The sequence below is a fragment of the Hippichthys cyanospilos genome, chromosome 12, assembly GCF_059441005.1.
Source record: "Hippichthys cyanospilos isolate Australia breed blue-spotted pipefish chromosome 12, RoL_Hcya_1.0, whole genome shotgun sequence".
Classification (NCBI taxonomy): domain Eukaryota; kingdom Metazoa; phylum Chordata; class Actinopteri; order Syngnathiformes; family Syngnathidae; genus Hippichthys; species Hippichthys cyanospilos.
The window spans coordinates 3,391,034-3,407,692 of NC_142380.1; the positions used below are offsets into that span (position 1 = coordinate 3,391,034).

General features: G+C 39.8%; 1 long non-coding RNA gene across 1 annotated transcript; it reads right to left on the reverse strand.

Annotated features, from left to right (window-relative positions):
• Nucleotides 1-430: 430 nt before the first annotated feature.
• LOC148414419 (uncharacterized) lies at nt 431-16,184 on the reverse strand. The gene is made up of 3 exons (XR_015867504.1): nt 16,121-16,184; nt 6,421-6,535; nt 431-1,248 (listed from the first exon to the last, which is right to left on the reverse strand). It is a non-coding gene; the product is annotated as an uncharacterized LOC148414419 (long non-coding RNA).
• Nucleotides 16,185-16,659: the final 475 nt, after the last annotated feature.

A 16,659-nucleotide genomic window follows, 5' to 3' on the forward strand; every position in this document is an offset into this window, starting at 1 on the left:
ATAAGCTTTGAATAGCTTTGTTTTCACAAGTTTACGTTGAAACTGATTTGAAGATACATTGTCTGAATGATTAGCACACAATTTAAAAAAAAAAAAGATAAATCAACCCTTTTCCGATAAACGTTTGTTGCGTTTATTACATTGATTAAAATCGTAATCACCCAGACTGACCGGAAAAAAAAAAAATCATATTTTTGGAGCATATCGCCTAGCCCTACAATAAGGTTTTGGCTGTGAAGCAAAACCAAATCATACAATTTTCATACGGAACAATATTCATAAAATGAGCATCCTGAAAAGCGAAGTGTAAAGAGTCCCTGTCAGCAAATCACAGGAGGCGGCCCAAATATCATTTCCAAAATGTGAAACTTTGCAGTCCGCCACACACAATTTAAAACATTTCAAGCTTTTATTTGTTTCCATGGAGACGATTCCTGCAAAAAGACCCCGAACTGATTGACAAAATTAGATTATCATGACAAAATCCAACATTGTAAGCTTCGTTTGTCCCAATCTTGTCAACTATTGCAAAATACATTTCTTCAGCTACTAAATGGTCTCAATCTGGTTTTGGAGCCTACAAAATCATGCGAAAAACTGCTGTGCATCTGAGACACTTTTGAGTCCATAGTAATGTATTTTTGATCTATATGTTTGAACTATCGTACTAAGTCTAATGATGGGTTTGGGTTTCAATGAATTTTGCGTCCACAACAATGGACACAAATGAATAGAGTTTCATCCAGATATTCTTTTTTTTTTTCTTTCTAACCATCCAGCTGCATTTGGTGTGATTCTGGAGTACCTCCCAAAAAAAAAAACCCACAACGAGCTCAGATTGGAAGCCATGGCCTTCAAACCCCCAAGCGGACGCGCTAATTCAGCACGCCGCAATTTCAACCCGAAAACCGTTGTAATCCCGCTTCGTATTGGGTCCGCATCTCGCGCCGCAAAACAGAATCGACCTCATTTCGAGAAACCCGATCCGGCTTTATCAATCCAATCTGTCTGAAGGAAGGCCTTCGCGCCGCGTTCCTCCGACTTTCCGAGCGCAGCCAGCGCTTAGCCCGGAGACCACCCAGGAGCAGCTGCCAGGCCGAGTCAGGGTCCTTGTTGTGATAAGAGCTTGTCCCGGAGGAGATTGTGCTTTGATAGTACGGCGAGGCCCACCTGATACCATACTACTGGATCCGCTCTGGACGGGAAGCCAACATGGCCGTCGGTCACCGCCGCAGCACATCAAGGGGCCTATTAGCGAACATAAACACACAACTTAGCCTAATTGCTCTGGAGAGACGCCGAGTTAAGAGTCACTTTTACTCCAAATATGGCTCCGAGGACGTTCCTTCGTGATTTGGCGGCGGGCGGGCGGAGTCGGTCGGGAATCGGCGCCGAGTCATGGCTAATGGAAGCCGTAGCGATATCCCTTTTGGATCAAATCCCTTTTTGCCATTGTTTACGTTTAATTGACTCCGCCGCGTCCCGCGCGGCCGCGCAGGAACCGAGCAGAGTAAACACAAGGGCTCGGGAGATTCTCTCAGGGCTCCGCTCTGAGCTGGAAATACAAACGCGCGCTCGCACGGGCGAGGCGTTTCCAGAGATTTCGTCCAACTGCGTGCGCTCGGCGGTCGGATTTGATTTATTGTTCCCACTCGTGACAATAAGATGCGTGTCGTTGACCGTTTAGTTTGATCTGATGCTGGTGGATGCCTTGTAATTTGAGTTGAAATTGATGTTTGTAGACTCCAAATCCATAGTCGCTATTTGCTTGAACAGAAAATCCCTTGTGTCTTTTTCATTTTTTACAATCATTCATAGTGTACCGATGCCGAGCAATCTGCGATACGTCAATCTATGAAAAGTTTTCTTTTTAATTTAACCCTTGTGCCGGGTTTTGACCATTTTTGGGTCATTTTTGGGTTTTTGTGCAAATTTGTCACCATCTGGGTGAAATTTCAGCTCCCTTGTGTCTTCTTTCAGTGCTTTCCCAGGCAGCACCCAGGGCAGTGGTTAGTTTAGGTAACATTTTTAGTCATCTCAATTTAATTGTCATTTAGTTTAATGTAAAAAGGTTACATTTAAAAATTGCATGTACAATAGATGGAAAGAAAGTGTTATTTTTGGTCATTATTTATTTTTTTCCTTTTTTTCGAGCTGCAACTCGAGTGTTTTTAATCTGTTGGTCGATGTCATTTTTTTCAATGAGTAACGGAAAAAAGGTGTTTTATATCTCCAATAGTATTTAAAAACATTTTTTTTCCAAACATAACAGTGCAGTAAACAACTTTCATCCATTTACTGGTTTGGTATGCAACCCATGGAAAATCGGGAAAAATTCTTTCATTATCTTTCAAATCAAACACCAACGTTTTATTCAACACAAGTTTGCTTTCGTGGAGATCGAGAGAAATTAAAGTAATTGATGAGGAGCTAAAATTCAATTGATTTTGACTGATTTTTAATGAAGTAAATGAACAAAATACCCATCAGGTGACCCAAACGTTTTGGGTAAAAACACCAAAAGTCAGCTGATTTGAATGCAAACCTGAGAGCTGCATTCACTACAGTTAGTAGATGAAGTCAGCGGGAGTTTTTAATTCCACCCGAATTCAAAAACCGCTCGGTAAATCATTGCTGGGCCTTAAGTGCACCGCCGCAGTTATACCAAGGTGAAGTGTGAAAATGAAAACCGCAAAGCAATATTGATCTTCCATTAAAGCAGCTTTAGAGAGTTCTGTCCCGCTTTTACATGCGAGGGAAAGTATTTTGAGCGGTTTGAACAACCCGGGTTAGAACAACACACGACAGACGGGGAAACACCCCGGCGGCGGATTAAACGCTTTGCAGAACATCGGCACGATCATCGGGCCGGTGGATGTTCATGCGCCGTGTGATAATAGCGATTAGCCGTAAGCTGCGCAGTCCTTAGCGTATGAATTACACTCTTGTGCGCTACTGTTTGTGAAAGTCTAGTCGCTGGTCTTTACCCCTATTAGTGTTTTGCTTCACCGTCTCCGTTGCCTGGACCGCCTTACTCTGAATTTAAAACAACATTTCCAGGATGTTTTACAAAATATACCTCTCATAATAATAGAGATGGTGTAATCATTTACAAGGTGTTCTTTGAAAACGTTTTGGGGCACATTCCTTTTGTGATTAAAAGAATACGCAGAGCGAGTGTTTGAATAAGTACGACGTTGTCAAAATATTTTCAAGATCTCTTTACATTTGCGACAAGCTGCATTGCGCATGGAAGGAAAGCTGCTGGTTCCCGTCCGCTTTGAAAAATATATGTTTCAAACCACGATTAGAACGTTAAACATCGGATAAAAATAGTCACCCAAACGGTCAATCATTGCAGATTATTTGAACTTTTTGCCTTTGTGTGCTTTAACCAATTACAGAGGTCGTATACAAGTAACACTAATGCCATTATTTACTACACGTAAATCCATACCATAACCTTGATTCTACAGATTCAAAACAAAGCAAATGTTACATTTTACAAGGAACAGAGTTGTGAAAAGAATTGACTGGAATGTCAAGACTTTCCACACAACAGCAAGATAAAGTCAGTATAATATATAACTTACATTTTTTTCTAAAGAATATATTTGCAGTTGATCTCTGCTATCCGGCCAGCCGTGAGTAGTGGAAAACACAATTACTGTAAATCGTACCTAATGAAAGGAAACAAATGTGATTTTATTTGTTAGAAATTCTAAAATTATTCAGATGCTTATTTGGGTAATCTGTTTTGTTTTTTTTTTTCTACCAAAATCAGCGTCAGCTAAAAAAAAACAACATAAAAAACCCCGATAAAAGTAGGACCCTAACAAGTATCTGGGTCAGGTAAAAGAAGAAGAAAAAAAGGGGTTGCACATTTGAAAATCTGAGAAAATATTTCCAGCAGAGGGCGTTGTGCAGTTAGGCGTTATCGCACACGCTCTGTTAAAACTAGTTAAGATAAACACATATAGTTGCCATTGACTAATATGGAAGTAAACTAAATATTTACACAAAGATACATAAACAGAAGCATGTGTGAAAACAATTGGAGTGACAGTTGCGGCAGTGTGACCTTATGGATGTATATTTACCACCCCTGCCCTTTTTTTTTTTTTTTTAATACATAACAGAGACGGCATTTGTAATGGTAATTCATGAATGGATCAAATAAGAGATTAGCAGTTTTGGACTCGTGATTTTGCCTCCGAAGTTCGAACTATGCAATTTTAGAACATGTGAAATGTGATATTTAAGTATATTTTTCCCCCCGGCCTCTCAGTTGAACATAAATCGTCTTTGTTAAATTCTTTTTTTATAAATCACTGTCATAAAACACTCGTTTGTGATCTATATCCGTTGACTTGACTAAACTACCCAACAGAGTCCTAGTGTGCTCAGTCGAGGACATCCTGGCTTTTTCAATGATGTCTTGTGTTTGGTTGGGATGCAGTCACCTTTGCTGCGTTGCTGAGACAAAATGGCCACCACAGTGGACACAAGTGAATAGGCGGAGTCTCAGGAAGAGAAAAACATGAGCCTCGATTGTAAATTATGAATCCCACATACAGTAAATTCAGTAAAGACATTTGACAATTTAGTGCTTTGTAGAGGATGACTAACAGATGGATGATTGTTTCTGGCGGGCGTGGACTGTTCCAATCACGCCATATTGACCGAAAAATAAACAATATACCCTCACAGAACTTGAATGGCTTCCTCCTCACTATGCTGCTATAAAGTTATGTGGTGTGACGGCATACTGTAATGCCCCAAATAAAAGATAAAAAAAAAATTCCCATAAAATGAAGGCCAAAAGTATTGGTGCATCCTATAAAGGGTAACTTAAAAATTAGATCTTTTTTTTTTAAATTATTTATGTATTTATTTTTACAGCATTACATTCAATAAAAGAAGCGAGAAAACCGAACCAACGTCCGAGTTCATCTTCTTTTACACACAGGACTATTACTAAAACAAAACAACAAAAATCGATGTTAAGGTATTTATGTCTCCCGCTTTGAATTAAAAGTGTGCCGGTTCAAGAACATGGAAAGGTATTCCATTTGACTCATTTATTAATTGCGTTCTTTTGGCGTACACACAATCAAACTCGGTGGAACACAGATGCTGCACAACGTCGGTGTTTTAAGGCAAAATGAACTCGAGTCGCGTCGAGAGGAACGGGAAAAACAACTGTTTCAATCGCATTAAAAACTATACTGGCGTTGCGTTCGCTGACCGCTCACAATGTGGGAAATCAGAAACCCCCCTAACCTAACCCATAAAAAATATATAACTTACAGATATGAACGCAATAAAATAGTAACATTTAGGAAGATGAGAATTATTCTGTTTTGCTACAATTTTTACGTTTCTGGCTCTTATACACTTCCATAGTGTAAACACACTGACTGCCCGCATTGGGACTTAAGCGTCTCCTTATTGCTTCCATCTCCCTCTCTTTTCAAGTTGATAAAATAAACAACACGGAAAGTAGATTGATTAATGTAGCCTGTTGGTCACCGGTCATGAAAAAAAAAACTTGGCCTAAATCAGGAAGCATGGCTCCCACATGATTAAAGGTACGGCGTCAAAAGTGGATGGCTTGTTGTGGTAACGGCAAAGTGCCGGCTGGAAATCGGAGCGGGCCCCGTAGGTGAGGACGACGATAGCGTGACTTGTTACAAACCAGCTGTCAAGAGGTGTAGAAAGGCCTCTCCGCCTCGCTCAGCTGTGAAAACAGCTGACAAGATGCGCACATTTGCACCAACTACTACACCAAGTCCGGACAAAGAAAGACCTTTTGGCAAATAACTGTCCAAAAAAAATGTTTTAGGACTGCAACTAACAAGTTGTTTTAGTAATCCATTAAGATGTTGATCTCTTTGTAATCCAAAAAATTTCTGGGGGGAAAAAATATATATATATCAGATCCAGTCGTCCCTTGCTATACGTGGTTCACTTTTCGTGGCTTCGCAGTTTCCATGATTTTTTTTTTTTTGGTGCATTAATTGTCAGTCGAATTTTGAATTATGGTCAAATTGGTTCATATTTGGCTAAAGTAGATTATCTGTGAAATACACGCAAGTTACGATAATTAACTACAGTGGACCCCCTCCACACAAAATTAATCCGTTCTGGAGCTGGGATCGTAAGGCGAAATCGTCGTTCGGGGGACGATAGCTACTTAGCTAATGCGTATAAAACCTCCAGGTAAAAAAATAAAATAAAACTAACGAAATACTTCCTCAAATGCAGAGCGTTCAAGTTTAGTTTGGCAAAGAGCTTTTCCATGGCTTGCTACATTAGCATCTTTGTGGCTATTGTTAGCTACCGTCGCAGATGGGTGCTTTCCATTGATGTTGTAGGCTAAAATTGATTCTTAAAAACGTTTTTAAAAGTCATATTTACCATTCATCTGGACAACCCTCATGAGCTCGTTCATTTTCACGTCTTCCTGCACTGGCAGTCAAACTGTCAGCCAATCAGTGCCCAATTCAGGGTGTGATTGGCTTGATTTCCAACCCTGACAAGTCAAGCACCAGAAAAACAGAACAACAAATATCAGCACGCAAGAAGCATACAATTAGAAATTTAAAATGAGATTGTTTTGACACACCCATACTGGTTTGGCCCATACAAAACAAAAGAGCATTCATGTTTATTTCGTTTCAACACCAAAATAATTCTGCTTACGTGGACTGCAGAAATCAAATATTTAACGTCGAGAGGGTGAAATTCCGATGATTTGAGCTGTCAGATGAATTCTCAAAATTTCATTTAATAAATTGCAGCTGCAATCCCTCCTTCGCACCGAACAATTTAAACAATTATTGCTTCCAATGTGGCATACCAACAATTCCACAGCAGCCTGTCCAACTTGGAAAACAAAAGTTCAGGAAATATCTTTGAGTTGGTGACAGTTTGATAAGTTGTGCTGAAGTATTATCTCAATAAGAGTCCACACGTCACTTGGCCTCAAGGAAAACTTGCTTGTCCAAACTTGATCAATTATTTCGAAACCCTTTAACTCATATTAACCGCAAGGGCTCATAAATCATTTAGATTACACAAAATGTTACGCAGCATTATCAAAAAATAGGGAAGGAAGGATAGATCATTAACTAATTATATGCGAGCACGTCGGACAAATACGATCTAATAGACTTTACGAGCAACGGCGGTTGTTTAACCCGTTGATGACCAATATAACTTTATTTTTGTTCTTTTAGCGTCCTGTCACGATAAAGTCGCAATCGTTAATTGTGTGGGCTGAATGCCTTTTATAGTTTATTCACAATTTTTTGAGGAGCTCCTCCCTCCATATTTTTCAACCAATTTTCACCTATCGAAGTATATATTTTAATATTTATAAATATTCCAACGTCACCATCTTCAAATCATTCAAGCCCTTTCATTCACGACACATTCTAAAAATATACAATATACAAAAATACATTATACATTTCAAATGTTCCAACTTCAACATACACTGTAAGAAAAAAAAACATCTCAATTAAAATGAGGCAACAGATTCCAAGTGATGTTAAATGAGACGTTAATGATTATGATCATTTAATGAGTAGCTTTGAATGGAAAACAAAATGGAATTAAACACCTAAACAAAAATATTCGACTGATATACCAGCATTCTAAATGTGTAAACAACACGAATGAAATTGGATTAATTTCCCTTAATTTATTTAAGCAACGTAATTCACAATGCTTGTAATTTGCCCCTTTTTATTTGATTAAACGCGATGTTTTGAGTTCTGTGGTTAGCGTTTAGTTACTCTAGTTGGAAACCACTTCCTCAATCTGACATCAAGGGGAAAAACAATTTCCAGAAAGCTGACTTGGGAAAACACAGTGTCAAACTTACTTTAACGATACCACAGTTGTGATACTGGTAATCCGGGGGAGTTCCAACGACTTCGTCAGCAGCCTGCTGGTGTGACTCACTTTCTCTTTTTATTTCTTTGTCTTTCCCCTAATTGTATTTTTACCCCATTTACTTTATATAAATGACTTATTTGTCCGACGATTAGAATCGGTAAACCATGGCAAGGTGTTTGTTATATTATTTGGGATGGTAAGGTTTATTTTGAGGATTTCACCACCTTTGGCGGCATTTTTCTGGCACGTCTTTCAGTGCCACGTATGAGAATTTTTAAATTATTATTATTGTAAGGATTATTATCACCTAATGTTTTTTTTTTGTAGATAAGGGACGCTCATGGCCAGCGCTCTCCTTAATGATATGCATATCGAGCGCCGTTGTAATGTAGTTATATAAATACGCAAACTGTTATTTTTCCATCAAAAACACTGTTTTTGTTCATGTTTTATCGAAGGAAAGCACTGTTGAGATGTTTCAGATGCTACTAAAAATCTATTGTGTCAGAGTTATCGTTTTGCAGAAAACACATCGTATTAGCTAGGTGTCACTCGAACGACCTGATTACGAAGAAACCGATCGAATCTCACTTTCTTTTTTTAGGTAAAGAAGAGAATCCGATCTTTCATATGGTACAACCAATGTCTACAAAGTCATACAAAGGTGCATCAAAATGCTCAATCGGCCTTTTCTGCACGTTCTCCTTGGTACCCCTCGTCAAAAACAACAATCAAAAGGAAAGAAATATCATGCGGTGCACGAGAGATGTTGTGGCATTCTAATCTGGCCCCATTCCTACTAATTTCCGTATTTTCCGCACTATAAGGCGCACGCTCAATTAATGACATATTTTCAAACTTTTTCAATCACAATATAGTAATAAAGTAAAAACAATAACTCAAATAATAACTCTAAACTCTCAATAGCATAAGTCAATGTCAATATGAGCAACCTTGTTCAACTGTAAACACAAAAAAAAGAGGTAAAGCTTACTTTAGCAGTTCATTCCCCATCTACCAATCCCAATCTCAATTTTGATCCATATATAAGGCGCACCTGATTATAAGGCGCACCATCAGCTTTAAAAAAAAATAAGGCTTTTAGGTGCGCCTTATAGTACGGTACTATCGATTTGTCGAATATGACTGTGTCACCCGTCTTGCAGCACGGGGTGAAGCCGACACTGAATCGTTTTTATCTCAAAGCTTCGGGACATTCCTGCATCAGGAAGGTTCCGCATGTAAGCCTCGCGCGGAGCCAGACGCGAGCCTGTTTATGTTCCTCGGCCCACATCGCGTGCCAGATGGGAGTCAGCCGTGTCAACGCCAATACCGAGCAAGGGAATTGTCCTACTTTGAGACACTAGTCATTACTGTTTACTACAAGAACTTTTTGTCCCTCTACTTTGCATCTTACTCATCACTTGGCTTATTAAGGAAACTTTAAGAGAAAAAAAAAAACACCTCGGAATCTTGTGTTGTTTGCGTTTCTGGGCCCGTTGTTCTTCTCTTCTGATGTTTGCGATACGGGACCTCAACCCAACTGACAGCTTTCATTCACTCAGGGCAGCCGGCGCTTAAGAACGAGACAAGCATACTTTGTCGGATATATATCAAATTTTTACAAGACAAGATAAGATACACACACCTATGATAATCTTCGACTTCATACCGCTTCGTAAAACACCGATTTTAGCGTTGCGGGCCATGGTTGCTAAGCTGCACGTGTTTAGTAGCGTAGCTATTGAAAAACAGTAATAAAACATAATTTGCAGCTCAGGTAGAGTAGTCATTGTCGTTTCCGTAGAAAGAACGCTAACGTGCAATTCACGTTGCTAAAAATAATAAAACATCAGTTTGAAACGGTTCCGTTCCTATAAAGGTGATGTAACCCAAATCCGTACCTTGGAATGCGCTATAGCGTAGCGCTCATCTATAACAATTAAGTTGTAAACTCATAATTACAGTAAATAGTTGAACGAAAAAATCTTTCGATATAAAGCGATCAAATGAAGCCGTGTGGAAACTTCTTGTGGATGCATTTGTGCGATGTCCTTTGAGTATTGTTGAAAAAGACATTCCAAGCATTTAGGGGTTGTGTTGCAGGCATCAAATTAAAAATAAGTGACGATTAACGTGAAAATGTGTGAATAGTTTCTCAGTTTGATCACTAAATATCTTGTTTTTGTAGTGTTAAAACAGTGCTGGGCAACCGGCAGTCCTCTATTAACCCACTTCCCAGCGCCATTTTTTTTTTCATACGAATGGCAAAAATTCTACAAAGAAACACACAAAAAATTCACTGTCGGTTTTCCACAAGAAACAAGTGGGGGGAAAATAATCCAGTAAAAAGCCCAAATATATATGTATATATAAAACGGAAATTAACATATAAAAACAAAAATCTGAATATGCCAATTTGCAGGTGTCCAATGTCGTTTTACGTTGTAATGTCACCATGCACCACTAGATGGCTTAGTATTGCTTACACTGCCCTATCCGAAATTGTGAGTACGTTTTCTGAATGATGCTGAATGCAGGTAAAAGATAGCGCCCCATAATTAACATTTTGAGTTATGTGTGAGGACAAAAATAAAACCTGATGATCTCTTGCACTCTGTTTGACGTACAGAAAATTTGTGCCATCCTTCAAGTACATTTTATGCGAGAGACCCATTTGCGCTTGAAAAAAAATATGTGGGTATTTTTATGCTTTGCTTCAAACCTTTTGTCAGGATAGTAATTCTTTTCTACATGCATTGAGAAATGTGTCAAAAAAAAAATACAAGTATGCCTTTAGCATGTATTCATATATTTTGTCCATGTCCAAGTACTGGTTAAGAAGTGTGTGGTCCTAAGTAGCCCCCCCAGTAGCACTGGTGAAAAATTGTGGCCCCCTCCAGCATTGTTTCAACTTCATGGAAAAAGGAGCTTGTGTATTCATCCTGCCTATTCATTCGTGTCCAATTTTTGTCTCGGCAAGACAGCGGAATTAACGCATCCCACCCAAACATGTGAGACTCAGTCAGAAAGACCAGGATGTCCTCTTCTGAGCACATGAGGATTTAGAAAGGTAGCCACGAGTCAAAATCTATCGCCCGAAAACCAATTCCCACGTATTAAAGAGCAATTAACATTTACAATATTTGTCAGGAAATTGGCAAACATCATTTGCACAGCATAGGTCAAGGTAATACTGATGACACATCTTTAAGACTCCGCCAAAAGCAGAAAGTCACTCCCCTAAGATACTCTGATGTTTATTTTGTTTGTTTAGTCGCATCGCGTGCGGACGCAGTGACTAAGATGTCACTTCTTCAACAGGTTCTGGTATACAATGTCACACGTGATAGCGTCCAAACTTCTATTCAACTTTGTGCCTGTAAGGCGCACTTAATGTTCTGCTAGTCTTGTTCTCTCTCTTTTTTTTTTGTTTTTTTTTTTGTTCTCTAAATGCACCTCCCTCCCCATTATGCTATCAAGGGCTTAACAACATGTTTTTTTTTCAAAGTATTCCTTTCCCTCTCGTGGCGAGTTATTTTTATATTTGTTACTGTCACAAGCGCCAGTCATCTCCTTTGTTTCCTACGCTTCGTTTTCACCGAGGGCAAACAAAGCTTGAAATACTGTAATAACGCCAAACGTGGTGTTGTGATTCTGTAGCGTGGTTCACGCGAAGCCCTTTGCACCTGTCCTGCGAGGAATCAGATTTACGTCATTCCCGCGGTCTCGCTTGTAACATGAGAGACTGTTAATAGTTGTTTCTTTCATGTAATGTTTGAGCGATAAAACCTTCTGTACACTGGAAGACATTTGCTCATTTTATGGCTTTTTTTTTTTTTTTAATTTTATATACCGGCAAGCTTTGATACATTTGCCTTTCTTCGCCAGATAATTGTGACAATAATTGCCAACTAAAGGCGTGGCAAAATCGAATAGCAGACTTGTGTCTCCCTGCGGTTACAAGGGCATTGTGTTAGCTCTGTTCCCGACTATTCTTGTGCCCTTTTACCTTGTTGTTTTTTTTTTTTTTTTTTTTGTCGGCCGAGATTGTTTGATGCTGGATGAGGATCCGATTACAAAGGGCTTGTTTTGATCCCGTTCCACACCATGGCAGGCTCGGACTGACAATGGGTCAATGGACGGGAAACGCTTTCATGGTTTCTGCCTCTTTGACTTGGGTCATCCATTGTGTTGATCAACTTAAGTTCTTCGCGTTCCCACATCTCGCTCAGGTGCCAGCATTTACGTAAACATTGCTATAGCGCCGTTGAGGCGCTCGACTGGAACCGCCAAAATTGAACGCTAGGGCCGCAACTAATCGTTATTTGATTCATTGGTTCGTTTTAATCGTCAGTTTATTGATGACTCAAGGTTTCGGGACAATGCGTCCCGCGGGAGTTTCAAAAAATGGCAGCGGGTATAGGAATGGGAGCGATAAGAAGAAATGGCTTCCCAGCGGTTCATTCCCCACCTAGTTAGAGATTCTAGTGGCATTTAGCAATGTTTTCATACACAACAAACCCCACTGATCACTATGTAATGTAGTGTAGTGTATTGTAGTGTATATAATATATATATATATATATATATATATATATATATATATATATATATATATATTAGTGCCAGTGGTATTTCTTGGTGGAAATGGAAGTGGGATTTTTTTTTTTTACTAATTTTCCAAGTATCCTAGACTTATAAACAAGTAATATATGCCATAAGTTTTATTTAAAAAAATACAGTGAAAGTGTTAAAATGGTTTTGATTTCCATCCATTCAAAAACGGGAACATTTTTCCTATTGATAGTACAGAAAATTCACAAAAGATTGTTCTAACAGTTCATTTACTTTGTTTTTTTTTTCGGTAACGTAAAACAAATTGCTAGAATACTGATGATTACTTTTATTTGAGAACATTGCCAGGCTGAAATTCTGAGCCCTTTGATAATCTGAAGTCTCCAATAAACCGATTACCAAAAATAATGCTCAAATGATTTGGCGATCAACTAGTTGTCCATTGGACCTTTAGTTTTTACCATGTGGAATTCAACCTACGATTTCCAGAAAATAAAAACAAAACTGACAGTTTGAACTGGTTATCTTGATTTGTCAGTAAATGTTATGGATCAAAACCAATAAAAGTGGAAACCGTAAAAAAATTGGTCATACCTTCTCCTGATACCCAGTCTAATGTCCACTAAAGTGGACTTTAGTTTTTGTTTTGCTTAATGCGAACTAGCAGACCTGTAATGGATCATCAGTAGTTCTAGATTCCATATTCTGGGTGAGAGGTAAGGAACAAGCTTGAAAACCTTCAAAGGCTGGAGATCCAAGACCGCCTCACGGGCGACAAGAATAGACATTTCGACTCCCGTGAGCTCTTTCGACCTCATCCTCTCACAACTAGCCAAACATTGGGTGTAGAAAAGAAAACATCCTTTCACAAGTTTGTCCCGCACCCAACTTCCTGAGAAAGGTATCTGCCACATGCAAAGTGTCTAACCTGAACTTCCCTGTTCAGCAACAACAGGCTGCTGGTGAGTCATCACGTTGACCTCAGATTCTCACAGAAGATTATTTACGTGGAACGAGTTTGGTTTACAGGACATACATAACAGTGATTCTCAACTTTTAAGGGCTTGTCACGTTATGAAATTGTTTATCTTGGGTTTTAGATTAGAATAGCTTCCATCAACATAACGTACAATGGAAGTTGTAGGGCCACCTTGTCTGTGATTTTATAAAAAGCTGAACTAGACAAAATCAAACAACAAATTGTGCAGGAAACAGAAATGTAATCCGGTCCAAACGCTGGCGACCAGGGGATCAGGATTTCGGAATAATATGTGCTGGTCCTCGCGGGGAAATGTAGTCTCACTTCATGCAAATCACTACCATTTTTGTCCATTTGGCGCCACCATAATTCACAACCACGTTCTCAAGTGTTGCTTTAATCAACCGGCAACAATTTTAATGGACTAACTGTGTAGAGCCATTGTTTAATGTAAAATTATCCAAATCATCCGATTTCAACATCGCAACAGTAATTAAGCTCCGAGTTCTGTAGTCCTTCATGCACCCAAATCGATTGTCCTTTGTGTTTAATGAAAAGAATTCATTAACAAAAATCTGCCTTTACTCTGTAAAACAATGACCGAACCGGTGGCTGAATAAGTTTCAAAATGTTCTGTGAGTGCATCAGTCCCTCTTGTGTGATCTTGTTTTAATTTTGGTTTATATGGCACTAGATAGTACAAAATCAACAACAATAATTCATAAACGGTCATTGGGGAAAAATCAAATACTGATTTGTGAAGCGACATCAGATTTTATCCATGAATCAATTCTAGTATATGTTCACGACAGAGTACAATTTATTGTATGTATTTAACATTTTACTGGGCAGAACGGCTGCTTTTGGCCGATAGTCTAAACAGGCAAAAATTCCGATGGCGTCCGCAACAGCAATTGGTTAAGTTCTAACGAACCCCCGAGTGTCTCTAAAATCCTGAAAATTCTTGCCTGTTTATGACTTAAAAATTGAAAAATGTGTGGAAATAAAGGTTGTTATTGCCTCTTTAGACGATCGGACGAAAGCGGCCACTGTGCCCGGTAAAGGGTTAAAGTTAGAGCGTATTTGGTATTCGGCTAGCCTACGAAAAATCGAAACCCAACATCAAGTATTTGGATCCAAATGAAAACAGAAAATAACAGAAGCTCAAATGATACATTTCCAATGAATTAGGAATGACCGACAATTTTTGACGGTCAACTTTTTAGACTTAAATTTATACTGTGCTTAGCAATACACTCTCCAGGAACATTAGATTCTAAGCATCTAGGCTAATCTCTCTTTGATAGTTTTTGGTCCAAGAGACAAATTTGCCGACTGAAATCGCATTTGAGTCGGCGTGTTTTGTTAAAAAGTGATCAGTAGTAATGGCAGCTGTGTCAGACTAAGCATCGATGTTTGCAGAGTCATTTTTGTCTATCACGCTAGCCCATGTGGAGCACAAAAGTGCTACTAGCTTGCGGCTAATTTATGCTAGGAGCAAGAAGCCGAGCCACTGGCAAACACCGGCAACAGATTTGTTTTGTCAATGCAAGTGTAGAGTAATTGCCATTTGTTGGCACCCTGAGTTGCCATTGTGTTTGTTTTTTTTTGTTTTTTTTTGTATTGGGAGTTGGGAGCAATGGTTGCAGTAGAAAGACGAGTCAAACTGTTATGCCGTGACATCCTTCTGGGAACAGCTTCAAAATAGAAGTCTACTACGGGATTTGTGTCCATTTGGTAAACAAAGGTTTATTTTGAACTTTGCCATGTTTCCTTAGTGCTTTACTGTCAAGCGGAGCAGTTGTTATGGCCATTACTCGACATATTTTTGAATGTGTACACTAATATGTTGGTATCCAAGGCTCCATAAAAATGCCTGGAGCGTTTTTTTGAACTTAGTTACTTGAATTACTAGACTCGTTTCTGCCCTACTTTTTCTCAGTTTGTCATTTCCCAACTTTTGACGATTATAAGACTGTTTCTTGGATATTTGCCCTCAACACACCAAAATGTTGACGGTCGGAACCCGTCGTGCGCCGTCAGATTGCCGCGGCGAAACGTTGTCGGAACTTTGGAATTTGTCCCGGTAAAAGGCTTTCGGGCTGAATCGGTTCGGTGCCTTAGGAACAATCTTTACTCGCAGTGGCTGTCTAGCTAGCAAATTAGCGCACAAGACAAGAACTGGAAGCGACGACAAAAAGCAGGGCGAAAGTCGAAACCTTTGTAATGTTCCCCCTCATCAAGAACCGCATCATTTCTCTCGTTTTTCTAAACATCACAACTTTGGCGTTTGACGTAACGGCCATACGATTACGAGATCCATCGTGAGTAAAAACCAAAGCAGTCTGTTTATTTGCGTATGAAGGAAGCAATGCGATGCGCAAAATGTACACCAGGCCATAGGAACAGTGACTACCGCCACCAGTGGCACGAAGGAGTACTACATCAAAAACATTTGCAGAAGGTACGTAGAAGACGCTACAGGTCGGCTCGAAGGCCTAAGTTTCTAATGACAAAGATGTTTGCTAATCCGAACAAAACGTGAGATTGCCCAAAGTCCGGTAGAAGAATGTTCTGGTCTTCCACCGTACTTCTCCGTAGACCGATTACATATCAGCTCATTAGATTCTGTCATCGCGTCAGAGGCTCGAGCCTTACCCACATGAATCACGCATCGACTTGGCTCGTACGCAATCTATCGCGTTGGCCTCTCACAATCAGGAATGTTTATATAGACGACTGTTTTATACGCCTTTATCAGATGTCACCGGGTAGATGAAGAATGAGTCACGAAATGGGGTGGGGCAGAGACTCTCACGCACCTTAACTGGCACAGACCGGCTGGCTGATTGTGCGAATGTGTTCTCGCAAGCCTCTGAACCCTCTAACACCGCCGCGGCTCCCGAGTTAGCCCTCATTATGCAAACGCGAGACGGCAACCGACCGCAAAAAACAACTCGGAGTTGCTATGCCCTCGGGTATCCTGGCCTGCAAAGAAACAGCGATACGAGAATGAGTCGTACATCTCAAGTCGGCCCTCCCGCCCAACGCGGGCGGCGCTAATCTCCTTTAGATCTCCAAAACGGACAACTTCCAAGAGGTGCGGATCAAATTTCCACCGCAGTTGACATTCCGCTCGCTGTAGACGTGCCACACACGGCGATACGGGGGACGCTTTTGCCGCGGCGTGAAAATAC